We start from the raw sequence: 15,723 nt of genomic DNA, 5'->3' as shown, positions 1-15,723 counted from the left end.
ATAAATAAAAACTAGAGTTATATGGCGACTAGGGTCAAATAAAATTCTAGGGTGTGATTTTAATTCATATAAAACTTATTTGTGCCGAATTTTATCATAATACTAGTGATTGGAGGTGAGTTACGAACGGTCAAGTGTTTTTCTGAAATTAAGCATTGAATGGAAATAGGGTCAAATGAGGTCCAATCGTTTTAGGCTAAACATTTTAGATCTGCCGGTTTTTGAAGGGATAGTTTTATAAATAACAGAAAAACAAAAAAATGTTTCAACAGTGCTACAAAATATCATATACAAAATTTTGTTGAATTATCTTCAAAAATGCAGAAGTTATAAGGGTTTTATTTGTTCAGCCGTGGTTTACCTTTTTATGGAATTGCCCATATGTATGTGTGTAGTTCACATAAGTCTTAAACTTTTGTTTTTTATGAATTACTTCTATATACATACATACCCAGTAAACAATTTTTTTAGACATGTCTGATGTCAGAAATTTTTTGAAGTTTTGTTATACTTTATCAGAAGAGTACGGATGGGATCGTCTAAACGCAATATGTAATGAAACCAGTGTTGCCACCAAAAAAAGTAGAAACTACACTTGATCGAATCCTAAATTACACATTTAAAAAAAATTACACATGTCCTTTTTTAATTTTTATTTAACGTAAAAAAACAGTGAAACAAACATAAATCATATACATATTTTTCTATACGAATATTTAAATAATTATAATTAATTCATTTATAAACAAAATATAAAATTAGATAATTAAAATATCTCTATATATACATTTCAATTCTTTTTGATAAGTGATTTTATTTGACGAATTGCCTCCATGCAAAATTCTCTACAATCTTGAAGAACGATTGTGTTTTCTGATGCAGATATCTGAGTTAATGATTCATATGCAGCAACTCCATTATAAATATCATTTATGTTTGAAAATAGGTTTTCATCTGATTCGATGATTTGCCATACGCTTTTTTCTTCAAAATATCCATTTTTATAAAATTTGAAGTATATATTTGTAATATATTAAAAACTTCACTTTTCATTTTATATAAAATTGGTTTTTCTGATTGAAAAAGGACATTAAAGGAAACTAGAATACCTAAAGCATATGACAATCATTTCAGATTTATTTAGCCAATCAGATTGGAATCTGAAGCCATTTCTTCCAGTCATCCCTAAAATAAATTATTATTTAACTACATCTAAAAAACAACGTAACTTTTACCCACTTGAAACAAAATTACCACTAGAAATTAGGTTGAGTTAAATTTGATTATTTAGAAATTTTCTTATTTCTTGTTTCGTTATTTTTGAATATAAAAATATGTTTTCAACAAATTTCAAAAAATCGCATATATTAGAAAAGGACGGACCCTTTTTGCTTAAAGGCAAATAGACTATATAAGCGGCTTGACAAACATCCCTTTTTTATTTCAACACACACTACACAAACATTGCTAGCACAAACACCGATTTTTTACGTTTATGTAGACTTACAAAGATACAGATGTAAATTTTTTTTCGAAACATAAATTTTGTAAAAAAATTGGTTATTTATGAATATAAACAATACAAATGGATTGAAAAAAATGGAATATGATTGTGTAAAAATCAAAATTTTTTGTTTTTTGATCAAACAAACCGCAAGCATTTGTGCAAACACGAAACACCCTCATACACTACACAACAGGCTTGCACAAACGTAATCTGGTAAGTTTGTCAAGCCGCTTGTGTAGTCTTTTCGGTCCTTAAGTGTTTTAAAGGGAAAATGAATGTCAATGTATGTGTGTGGATCGTTTTTTTTTAATAAAAAACACCGACTTATTATTCAAACAAGTGTGCAAACTGTTGCATATGCAAGAAAAGGACAGATATGTACGTGTTGTAAAGCGAAAATAAATGACAACCAAAACCAGTGTTTGAATGGACAACTTTGATATAAAATAAGTAATACTTATGTAAATACAATGAGATTTTAAATTACACATAATTTACACATGAGATCAATTACACATGGGCTACACATGAAAATAAAAATTACACACAATATGTGTAATTACACATGAAGTGGCAAATATACTATTATCTCTCTAAAAATTTGCACAAATAAGTTTTATATAAGTATAAATGACACTGCAGAATGATCTGTCCTTATTTCACCCCACAGTGGGGCAGAATGGAAATTTTTGGAAATAAATCTGGCATTTCTAAACGGCTGACCCGATCGCGATAAAATTTGGCGTGAGCGTAGCCAAGGAGTATTCGAGTTTAAGTTTTGAAGATGAACCCTGCATGTATAATTTTTAAACTCGTGCCATTTTTTTGTTTTCACCCAAATACAAAGATTTTTATATTTTGTGAAAGCGCTCGACGAGATCTTGCTTGGACATACTACTTATCTCTTATAATATCCGAGATATAGGCATTTAAAAATTTAGTGATACAAAATTTACCATACCTTGGTCCGCCTTTTTTGAATACCGGGCGTAATTTTGGACCAAATGGACAACAAAATTTCCAATAATATACAACAAATTTCAGATCAATATCATTTACAGATCCAAAAATATACGTTTTTTAATTTAAAAATTCAAAAAATTTTAGATTTTTGCCGTTTTTTTGCCCAAAATGTGTCTTAACTCTTTTATTAATAAAATCAAATTTTCTTTAAGAACATATAACAATTTTATAGTTTTCTAAAAGGTATCTTTACGCAGAACGCTTTGGCGTAAAAAACTTGTCCTATTTTTTGAAAATGTTGCCACTGCGTCCTTCGAATATGACAAATTTTTTATCAAAACTTCAACTTTGGGCGATATGTTCTAAAATCTCAAAGCTGGGATCAGAAAACTGAAAGCAGTTTTGTTTTCTATTTACTCCAAAAGTATTTTCCCAACCCTGAAAGAAATGTGGACCCTATGGGCAAAAAAGTAAAAATCCCATTTTTGGAATTTTCATTCCTAAGGAGTGAGATCGAAAAATTCTTAACATACATATATGTTTATAAAAAAGAAACCACTAAACTTACAGCTTTATTTTTTTTATTTGATTCAAATTATTATTACAATTTACAAAAAAAAATATTTTTATAGTTTTAATCACTAGTGATGAAATTTTGAACCCTTTTCGGAAACCCTTCCATTAACGTTTTTATAGTGCTTTCTGTCACTTTGCTCGAACATGTAGTCCATCTCCGTTTAAAATCTACCACACTTTTGGACACCTTTTTTGTACTCTTCAATTCTCTTTTAACAAGAGCCCAATATCTCTCCACTGGCCTTAGCTCCGGGCAGTTTGGAGGATTTGCCTCTCTTGGTACAAATACCACATTATTGTTCTTGTACCACTCAAGGGCTTGTTTACCATAGTGACAGGATGCCACGTCAGGCCAAAAATAAGTGGACACATTATGAAGTCTTATGAATGGAAGCAGCCTTTTTTGTAAACATTCGTTGATGTAAATTTCGGTATTTATAGAGCCCGTTGTAACAAAAGATTGGCTTCTTTTGCCGCAACTGCATATTGCTTGCCATACCAAGAACTTTCTGGGAAATTTTGTCTGCTTTTGGGTCCTAAACTTTTCTTCAACATTCCCTCGAGCATCAGCAACATAAAACTTTTGACCTGGAAGTGATGACAAATCCAAAGCGAAGTTTTCGAAAAATTTTAATTTGTATCCTATACGCCGCAGCAAAATGGTGTGGCTGAAAGAGCTAATCGAACTATAGTAGAAACAGATCTCCCTCAAAATGTCTAAATGACAAAACTCCATATGAAATTTGGAGCGGTCGTAAACCAAACGTCAAACATTTAAAAGTTTTTGCTTCTAATGTGGTTGTTTTAAATAAAAAGAAGAGTAAATTTGATCCCAAAGGTTCACATATGGTTATGGTTGGATATTCTCGTGTATCTAAAGCACACCGATTATATGATATGGAAAATCGTGAAGTTATTGAACGTCGCAACATTTTGTTTGATGAGCAAAATTTATCTGGTGAAATAATCAATAACAACAATGAAAGTTTTATGAATTTTGAAGAAATTTTAAATAGTAAAAATAATGATACTAATAAAGAAGTGCTACAAACGAATAATGAAGAAATGCAACAAACGCAGAATATAGAAGAGCCAGAAATTAATGTCAGTTCTGATGAAGAAGACTTGTTATATTTTGAAGCGGAAAATACCGACAGATCTTCTATTGAAGAAGTTATAACCAAAAATTTCTCGAAATGGTAAACCAGGAAGGCCAAGAAAGATTCCTCAAGTACTGAATAATGTGGTGGAGGAAGTAGTTCCAAGTACATACCAAGATGCATTATCCAGTCCAAATAATAAAAAATGGATAGAAGCTATGGAAAAGGAAATTCATTCATTACAACAAAAGGGAACTTGGTCGTTAGAAGATTTGCCAAAAGGTCAAAGGGCAATTAAGAACAAATGGGTATATACGTTTAAGAAAAATAGTGAAGGTAAAATCGAACGATATAAAGCAAAATTAGTGGCTAAAGGATTTAGCCAAAAGTATGGATTAAACTACACAGAAACGTTTTCCCCTGTTATAAGACATGAAACAATAAGAAATTTTAGTATTAAATATGACAGAACATGTTTAAATCTTATATTTACCTATTTTCTATTTGTTTGCTTATCCTTATAATTGAAAGGTCCTATTATGTTAAAATTTTCAGAAATTTATAACTATTTTTTACCTAAATTTTTTCGACAGATCATTTCGTTCTGTTTCGTTTATGATCATGTAGGTAAAAATATACAGGTAATGATAATTTCGATTCATTCACTAATAAGAAATATCAATGAATGAATAACAGGTTATAGTAATATAGTCCTAAATGTTAATAGGTAGACAGTTCGTAATTTTTTACTTTGGAATACCTTTATCGGAAATGACAAGAATGGTAAATAAGTAATTTTCTCAGATTTTATGGTACTTAAAATTTAATAAATCTACAATGAAGATTACATTAAAGTACGAAGAGTTGTGTTTCGTTTTATGGAGTGTATCTTCAAAAGGGCCAGAAAGAATTGAAGACATTTCAAATTATATAAAAACTACATAAGGTAGAAAAGTAGACAAAACAGGCATATCAAAAATTTAAAACTTTTTAAAACTTTTTGATGTAAAAAGCAAGTCTGTGGATGGAAATCAAAAGAAATTTCGATTAAAATTTTGTAGTTGGAAATTTTCTACTACGGAAATCTCAACTTACAACACATCAGCAGGAGCGCATTGCAAGTCATACGAAGACTTATGTTCAAGGTAAAAAAAAGAGGGTCACACACAAAATTTTTTCAATCTCAAATGAGGATATTGCTGATACATTTTATATATACATTTACAATAATGATATTTATTTTATTCCATTACGATGAGGGTAGCGAAGCACACTGGGTATAGCTAGTTAGTTATAAAACCCTTTTGCATGTATAATTTTATTTATATAAAATCATTTTTTTATTATTGAAATATATATCTTTTCAAGAATAAATAATATCACAATTTAATGTCAAAAACAGCGTTTTTTTAACTAAAAATAGAATAAAAAAACAATAAAATTTATTGTTAAAAAATAAAAATTAGTTTGGTTCATAAATTTCATTGAAAATATCAGCTTTATTAAAAAAAATTGTTGAATTTGTTTGTAATAGTAACAAAATTATTTATTACCGTAACAACCAATTTAATTAAATAATTATCATTATTTAGACAATATATTTAATTCAAATGTGCGTTAAATTTAACAAAATATTTTATTAATATAATAACCAATTTTATTAAAAATATTTTGCAGACTTAACAATTGTTTTGTTCAAAAAAACAATAACTTTAATTCAAAACATTTTTAAATTCAACAATCGCATTAATTAAAAATATATTTTGTTTTTAACAATTTCATCAGTTAATACAGCAAAAATATTAATTGAAAACAAATAAGTTAATTTTTTATAAAAAATACAAAATCCCGTGGTTATATTCACAAAAATTGTTGTTGGCTCATAAACAAACAAATGTTTAATTTTATATGCAATTGTATTTACAATCCATTTTTTTCTGTGTATGCACTGCTATAGCAAAAAAAATATATTTTTTACTTGTACAACAAACAAGAGATTAATACTGTTCCTTCGTGCTGCTAGAGATTGCAGTGTAACGTTGCAATTTTTCTAGTTAAACATAAAAACAGAACGGCAATATTTAGTAGCAATGTTATTTAAATCTGAAAAAGTTTAAATATTTTTAGTATGATGAGTGATAAAAATGTGTATTTTGCGACAAATGCTGACTACTTAATATATTAGTAAAAGTAAACACTGATTTTCAGTATATTGTAGAAGTATACAACTCCAAAACATGCCACTATGAAATGCCATTCAATATAGTAGAATCCATGTTTTTATAACAGGCTGAATGTTTCCATATTATTGTAGTCTAACTCTAAAATATTGATATCTGGTTAAATATTATTCACGATGATAAAAATAAACCCAAAATCTTTGACTTACGGTGTTATTTTAATGGCCAACATAAGCGTGAAAATTATAAGTTGTAAAAACTTAAATCTACAGTAGAGGATGACGTTTTCTTAAGGCATGTTTTGGAGTTGTATTCCGCTACAATGTCGGGGAAATTGAAAATATATATGTGCTAATATCTACATGAATATATACTAGCCAACTTTGCCGGAAAATATCGATCTTAGTGGAACGAAAAATCCAGATAATTCAATTAGCAACAGAAGAACGATCCCAAAAGTACATCATGGAACGTTTAAGTACAGATCCTTACAACAAAATATATTATTTTTAGATACCTCAAGGAGTCTAATAAATCCCAACATTAAATTTTGGATTTATCTCTGGAAAAAAGGAAAAATAAATTAAAATGTGGTTAAAACCCGTATTTATTTATTTTGCACACAAAAAATATTATTAAATTTGGTTTCATTCCATAGAATACCTAAATTCGAATACTTATGAGAGACACTGTACATATGTAGGTGTACTTTTAAAAGAAACATAATTTAATAATATTTATTGTGAGTAGTTTTAATAATTAAATTTGATATATTGTCTAGGGATCCTAAGGATTAATATCACACTCCTTAAAATTTGGATAAATTACATTAACTTAAATAAATTTAATTTAAAAAAATTTCATAAAATTACCTCCCAAAAGTATTCGAATTTTTCCTTTATTTCATATTTGACCATATTTTGCGAAACACAAAAATTAGAATCGAATGGTCTTTTTGCTTGAAATTGTTTTAAGGGGTTACTATCAACCGAAAGGATATATTTTTAGCCCATTTACCCCACAATTTTGGGGCATTTGTAACATCCTCTTATATGTATAATATCATTAAAATGGCGATTTTTGGCAATATTTGTAATTTTTTTCCAGAGATAAAATTCTATATTAGGACTTAATAGACCCTTGGTGTACCTAAAAACAATATTTTTTGTTACAAGAATCTATACTAAGAAGTTACAAGATATATTTATGTAGCTAATTAAACTTATTAGAACTTAAGTCTATTTTTATAATACTAGAATAAAACATTTTACCCTAGTAGTAGAATTTTCCCTGTATTTCACATTTCATCATATTATACGAAAAATAAAATTAGAATCAAATGTTTTTATACCCTACACCACTTCAATAGGAGGGTATATTGGGTTTGTGCTGATGTTTATAGCATACAAAAATATTCGTCCTGTACCTAAAAGTATACCAATCGGCTTAGAATCATTTTCTGAGTCGATTAAGCTATGTCCGTCCGTCTGGCTGGTTGTCCAGTAAAACTTATGCACAAGTTACAAGCCGCAATTTTCAAGATAATTGGATGAATAATTGGCACACACGCTTCTTTACGAAGCCTATTGAAAATGGTTAAAATCGGTCCATTATTTCGACTAGCCCCCATACAACAGTACCCCCCAAATAGGGTCTTTTGGCTTATAATTAATTTAAATGGTCTATTATTTCAACAAAAGTCGACAAAACTTAGTTTTATATAACTTTAAATGACACTACCGATTTTTGTAATGATCGGTCTTCATTTGACCCTAGCCCCCATACAAACTCCCCTTCAGAAAATGACTTAAAAGTCAAAATTCACTTACAAACACTAATGACACTTTTAATTCTACATAAATAATATTGAAGTAGACTTAACTACCCCTACCAAAATTTATAGGGATAGGGCCACATTTTGCCCTACTCCCCTTTGAGCCCTCTTGTAAAAAATCTCTTTTTGCCAAAAAAAGAAAAAAAATAAAAATATTCCGAAATAAAGTTAAAAAACAAATCAAATGCATTATTTTTTTAAATAATCCCCGTTTTTAACGTACATAATGACTGGTATAGAGTATCATATAGTCGGCTACGCCCGAATATATATTGATACTTGTTTTGCTTAAAATAAATCCAATATTTAATATTTGGATTTATTAGCCTTGAGGTATCTAAAAATAATATATTTTGTTGTAAGAATCTGTACTTAAACGTTCCATGATGTAGTTTTCGGATCGTTCTTCTGTTTCCAATTGAATTATCTGGATCTTAAGCCCTTTCATTCCACTAGGATCGATATTTTCCGGCAAAGTTGGCTAGTATATATTCATGTAGATATTAGCACATATATATTTTAAATTTCGAAGACATTGTAGGGGAATACAACTCCTAAAAGTGCCTTAACAAAACGTCATACTCTACAGTAGATTTAAGTTTTTACTACTTATAACTTTCACGATTATGTTGCCCATTACAACAGTGTATGTCCAAAATTTTGGGTTTATTTTGATCATAGTCATCAGATATCAATATTTTTGTGTTAGACCATAATGATATAGTGACATTCAGCCTAGAGGCCATTGATTATAAAAAGAATGATTCCACCATTGCTTGGAAGTATGCTTTGGTATTGTACACTTGCACAATATATTAAAAACCTAAAATGTATAACAGCTGATATCTAAAACAATATATAGAAGACAAGTTTCCCCAAAAATGTTTGACCCTAATATTATAAAAATGGACATGAGTTCCAATAAATGAAGAATGAATTCCATAATATATCTTGGAACGTTTAAATACAGATTCTTGTAACAAAAAATATTATTTTTAGATTCCTCAATAATAAATTTTGGTTTTATCTCTGAAAAAAAGGAGAAAAAAAGACAAATATTGCCAAAAATCGCCATTTTGTGCTCGAAAAGTTGTTACACGAATAATTTTTATAAAAAACATCATACAGTGTCTCTCATAAGTATTCGAATTTAGGTATACTATGAAAAGTATCTAAATTTAATACTTAATTTTTTTTGCATGCAAAATGAATAAATAAATTTGTTATATTATCTAGAGAGTCCTTGGGTTTCATATCACACTGTTTAAAATATCAAAAATTTACATTTAATTTATATAGTTAAGCTTCTTTACAAAAGTCCATAAATTATCTCACAAAAGCATTCGAATTTTTCTGTTTTCACATTTCACACATTTAACACAAATTTAAGAATCGAATGGTTTTTATTCCCTTCACCTTCGTGAGAAGGGTATATATAAGTTTGTCATTCCGTTTATTGGTTGGTTGGTTTACGTGGTAGTTCACTACACGCAAACTGTCAAGTAGAATCGAAGAGACTCCGTTTTGACCGGACTACTCCACTCGTCAGATGTTGTATTTGTAGTATTAGATCCAGCCGTAGCTGTGAGAAATCTGAGGATATCATTAAGCCTTAACACAGATATCTCACTAAGGTTAGATATGAAGTAATTACCAAGGAAGCGGTTTCTCTTTACGGCCAGAGCAGGACATTCACAGAGGAGATGGAAGACTGTTTCTTCCTTTTCCCTGTCGTTGCATCTCCGACAGTGATCATTGAAAGGGAGCCCAAGCCGACTTGCGTGTCTGCCTATTACCCAGTGTCCTGATATTACTGCTATCAGCCTCGATATGTCCCGCCTACTACGGTTTATAAACGGAATAGGAAATAAAACATTTAATAATTTCAAACCGTTAAATATTAAATAAATAAAGATTTAATTACTATTAATTGGGACATTAAATTTTTTAATTATTGTTCAAAATATCATTTGAAATCCTTCGGAAGGTAAGCTAGCGAGATATATGGATGTGTGTTTTTTTCTACATTATTTTTTAAATTTTAGATAATTGTGTCATTATAATCCTTGTTCCAATTGGAACAAAGGATTCAAGCCAGTACGAGATACAATTTTAATGATCGACAATCGTTCAATCCTCAAAACACAAAAGAGAAAATTGTTTTATATAATCCCTACCTACAAATATTGCAAAATTGTTAAAATCAAATTCTAATAACCAAGCCAGCATCTTAAACAAACTGAATTCCTAAAATAAAAACGCTAAACCTAAGTATTCTATTATTACAATTTTCATCAATGACGTCATCAAACTTCTTAACAGTGTCTGAGTTGTCATTAAATACAATTTGCCTAAAACTAAACTTAAATTTAATTTAAACTTAATCTAAACTACAATTAACTCAAATTTAATCATCATTTTAATTTAAAATATCCTAATTTTAACTTAAAATATCCAATTTTATCCTAAAATATCTTAATTTATCTAAAAATGATCTTAAATTAATTATACTTACTTTATACTTACCTTAAACATAATCTAAAACTAAAATTTCTACAAAAATAACTAAAATTTTATCCACTATTACATTTAATTTGTTACATTAATTTTACATATACATTATAAATTTTGTTTAGTTTTATAATTTTAACTTACACAATAATCTGGTACATATTTGAGTAAAAACTAAAATTTATTACATAATAATTAATTAAAATAGGTAATAATTAAATGAATCCTCGACTTCAGGCCTGATGACATCGTTGGATTTTGAAACTTAAAATATCCTAATTTTATCCTAAAATATCTTAATTTTATCTAAAAATGATCTTAAATTAATTATACTTACTTTATACTTACCTTAAACATAATCTAAAACTAAAATTTCAACAAAAATAACTAAAATTTTATCCACTACTTATTACCTTTAATTTGTTACATTAATTTTACATTTACATTATAAATTTTGTTTAGTTTTATTATTTTAACTTACACAATAATCTGGTACATATTTGAGTGAAAACTAAAAATTTATTACATAATAATTAATTAAAATAGGTTATAATTAAATGAATCCTCGACTTCAGGCCTGATGACATCGTTGGATTTTGAAACTGGTGAGTTTTTAAATAAATATTGAAAAATTTACTTATTCACTCATTTATTGTAAAAACAACCCTTAAAATAAATATTTTATTTTACTCAATATTCAAATTTTGAGTTAAAATTATTTTTTTTAAGAATTGAATTTTGAGTAAAACAAACATTTACATATTCACACAAATATTTGATTTATAAATATTAAATACATAAATTTAAAAGAATGTAATTATTTAATTAGATTTAAATTATTATTTCTTTATTACTTTTAAATAAATACTGTTAATGTATATTTATATTATGAAACTGTCCGATTAAACTCACTTTTAAATAATTCCATGAAAAGTTAAGGTTGAACGTCAAGTAGGTTAGTATTAGGCAGTGTTTACTTTTACTAATATATTAGTCAGCATTTGCCGCAAAATACATATTTTTATCACTCGTCATACTAAAAATATTTAAACTTTTTCAGATTTAAATAACATTGCTACTAAATATTGCCGTTCTGTTTTTATGTTTAACTAGAAAAAATTAGATACTAACCATTAATTTACTAATATATAAAATTCAAATAGTACTTAATTTTGTATAATTCAATTTTATAATTCAGTTAATACAATTAAACTTAATCTACTAATTCAAATTCAAAATACAATTCATAACTTAATACTAATTTTAATAATAATTCATTGAATAATAATAATATATATAAAAAAACAATTAAATATTGGTTTCAACAATACCAAAGAAAAATAAACAAGAACTACCCCAAGAAGTAAAAGAGTTTTTAGCAATACCGAATGAAATAACATCTGATTTTGAATGTGATTCAGCAAATGAGGATAATAGCTCTGATGAAAATTCCTCCTGAATAATAAACTACAATTTACATCCAAAAGTTTTTAATTAATTTTTATATTTACATTATATTAACAATACTAATTTTACTTTTTTCGCCTAAAAATATAAATATTTACTATTATATAAAAAATATATAATTATTTACTTCTGTAAAAAATGTTTTTGTAATTTTACGATTTTTTGGCAGGTAAAACTATTTTTTTCTTACATATTGAAAATCTATATAAAATTACCTTTTCAGTGATACCAATAATTCATACTAAACCTCAGCCGTTTATTTATCGCCATGATCCATATAGGTCTGCCCCAATGTGCATTCTGACACTTCACCACAAGTACAGTCTATAACTTTTTTAATTAAAAAAGGTGACACGTTGGTAAGAGTTTTACCCTCGTTCTGGTTATTATAAGGTATTTTGGACCAGGTGTTGTTATATTTAGTGGGATAGAATGATTCACTATAGTTATTATCACCACTATCCGGTGGGTCTTTACCACCACCGGTGTATGGTGGTTCCTTCATATTTAAGGTAAAATACACTATAAATTATTTAAGTTTTTAATAACTATATAAATTCACACTGTTATTAAGTATGTAATTTAGAAAGATTTTCTTTTTTATTTAAGAAGATTTGTTTAAATTGATCACACAAATAAATCACTAGCGTAGCGATACGTCTGCTCTCGAGAGAACCGTTTATCGAACTCCAAACTATATTTTAATAATTAATATGTCAATCAATACAGGATATTATAGGTCGAATGGATGATAATAAATATACATATTAATATCGACATACATATGTACATACATACCATACATACATACATACATACATACATACATACATACAAATGTGAAGTGTAATACTGAATTTATGCTCATGAAATGTCATAAAACTGTAAGTTTACCTACATACATACCTACATATGTTTATTTACAAATTGCAGGCCCAATATTGCCAAAAAATAATAAATGAAACTACATCTGGTAGTAGCAAAACCAAAATAAAGTTACATTCAGTGTTGCCACAACTAATTTTTTTTTTTTTCTAACCAAAATTCGAATAAAAAATAGCCAAATTAAGAAAAAAGTAAACAAAATTATTTTTATTTCTCTCATGTTTACATTTGGACATTAAAATAACAAATTCATTTTCTGAACTGGATTTGTAACTGTATTAAATTTCGTCGATAAACTGGTTTTATGAAGACAGTTTTCTGTAGGGGATCTTATATGAGACGTATGGTCAATTATGGATAAATTCTCATAAAATCTGACAGAGATATTTTAGTCCTTTAAAACTTGATTATGTTGAATTTTGTTGCTATATTGCAGTACATTATGAGCTTTGAAGTCATTATATACCGATCCTCATAAACATTGACAAATACATTTCCAAAAAAACGTTTTCATATTGAATTTCATCGCTATACATGTTTTTTTAAGCAATATAGTAATTTTCTGAATAGGGCATAATATGGGGGTTAGGTGAAATTGTTGACCTATATTTCGCAAGCAAACTGGGTCAACTAAAAATATTTAGGCAAAATTTTTCAGTTATACTTTCATAACTTCAGCAATATTTGTAAACGTAATCTATCCAAATTATCCGACAAATTGTCCAAAATTTAGAACTTAAGACGGTAAAATAAAAAGAAGTCATGGTGAGTTAAAGGTAAAGATAAGATGTTATTACAACTTTTGTAGACAATACAATTTAATTTGCCTTAGCTGTATTTCTTAAAATATCAGTTGATTAATACTTTAAAAATGTTGTGATACTATTCTTACATCCAATAGCAGAAAATATTTTATTAATTCTTATTAAATCATTTATCTTAGAATTTCGAGAAATTAGCACAGTATATGTTTATGCGAAATTTCAAATAGGTATAGAAGTTGCAATTATACTTTAAATTAAATTTGGAAGACATAATTTACTAAGTACGTAGACTATTCCCACCAAATTCCATAAAAATCGAAATATGAAATACAGTCTACTTCGTTTTTTCATATAAGTACCGCGAGTTCTTTACATAAAAAGTTCCAATAGAAATATTAACGGAAGGACGTACGAGTTTGAATCGACCCAAAAAGCGATTTTAAAAAGCTAAATCCTAAACCAATTAAGATATTGAAAAATACCTTTGTGCACATAAGTATAACCAGTAGATGTACAAATTGCAGTAATAAAAAAATTTCGATTAGTAAAATAAAATCCACATATTGCCAAAATTCAAAACAGTGACGATATGTATATTTACATAGTTGATTTAAAACTGGAGATAAAAGAAGTTTTTTTAATTTTATTTTTAGAATACATAAAAGCAAACAGCATTCAGTTCAATTGTTTGCAAAAAATAACCAAAACGAAAAAATAATTCACATGTACACATGCAAAAAAAAAACAAGTAAGAGTGCTATATTCGACTGTGCCGAATCTTATATACCCTTCACCAAAGTGTATTTTGAACATATTAGTTTATAATTTTTTTCCCGACTACATTATTATTACACCAAAAGCAAAACAAAATGAAGAACAACAACGCTAAACGAAATAAAAAGTAAAATACACAAGGCATCTAAACCAACAGACATCTAAACATACATAACGAAAAACGAAAACAAAATATACAACACAATAACACCAACCTATATCCAATAATACGAACAGAATTCACAAAAACAAAATACTAAACTCAATGACGCCAACAGCATCCAAACATACAAAACCAAAATCACAGCTGAAAACCCAAATACATCTACACACACGTGTACATCTTTTTCTAATGTACAGTGTTGTTGTTGCTTTTTCAACAAAGCACGAAGAAAATATGACATTTTTGATGAAATTTTCAGAGGTTTGTCTCGGATTTTGCTGATTTTAAAGATTTCGCTGATTTTAAAGAATGTCTAACAGAATTATTGAAGATTCGGATCTCGCCGATATCTGGGGTCTTCTAAAAACTGATTTCAACAGACAGACGGACATGGCATAATCGAGTGCTATATTCGGCTGTGCTGAATCTTATATAGCCTTCACCTTAGTGTATTTTAAACCAGCGTTGCGCGTTCATATTGTTCTAATTACGAAGATTTTCGGCAATTCACACGTACATAATCCGATCATAAATAAAAATCATAGCTAGAGCGTAAAAATTACAAAAATTATCTTTAGTTGCTTGACAGCATTCAAAAAGTAGGTTGATATCGCTTTGTTTCAGAAATTGCAAACAAAATTTGTAAAAACAACAACATAATTTGCAAACAAGAGAATAACTTTCAAGAAACTCATACACTCCAAAAACTTCAGGATTGCATAATAATAAACATTTTTTAAACATTTTATATTAATTTATAATTATTAGATATAAACATTTTTTATTCCTTTGGATATGTTTTATCTGTAAAATTTACCATTTAACTTGTTCTAAAACTTGATCATAACAAGCCTAATTAGTAAATATTTTTTCTAAGTATGTTTTTTAGTATTTTTTCACCACTACAATAACAGTTTCTTTTTCTGCGCTTGGCTGTTTTAAACATACTAGTTTAATAAATTTTAAATTTTTCCCAAAAGCAAAACAAAATGAACAACA

The sequence above is a fragment of the Lucilia cuprina genome, chromosome X (assembly GCF_022045245.1).
Source record: "Lucilia cuprina isolate Lc7/37 chromosome X, ASM2204524v1, whole genome shotgun sequence".
Lineage (NCBI taxonomy): Eukaryota > Metazoa > Arthropoda > Insecta > Diptera > Calliphoridae > Lucilia > Lucilia cuprina.
This window is presented reverse-complemented; position numbering follows the sequence as displayed.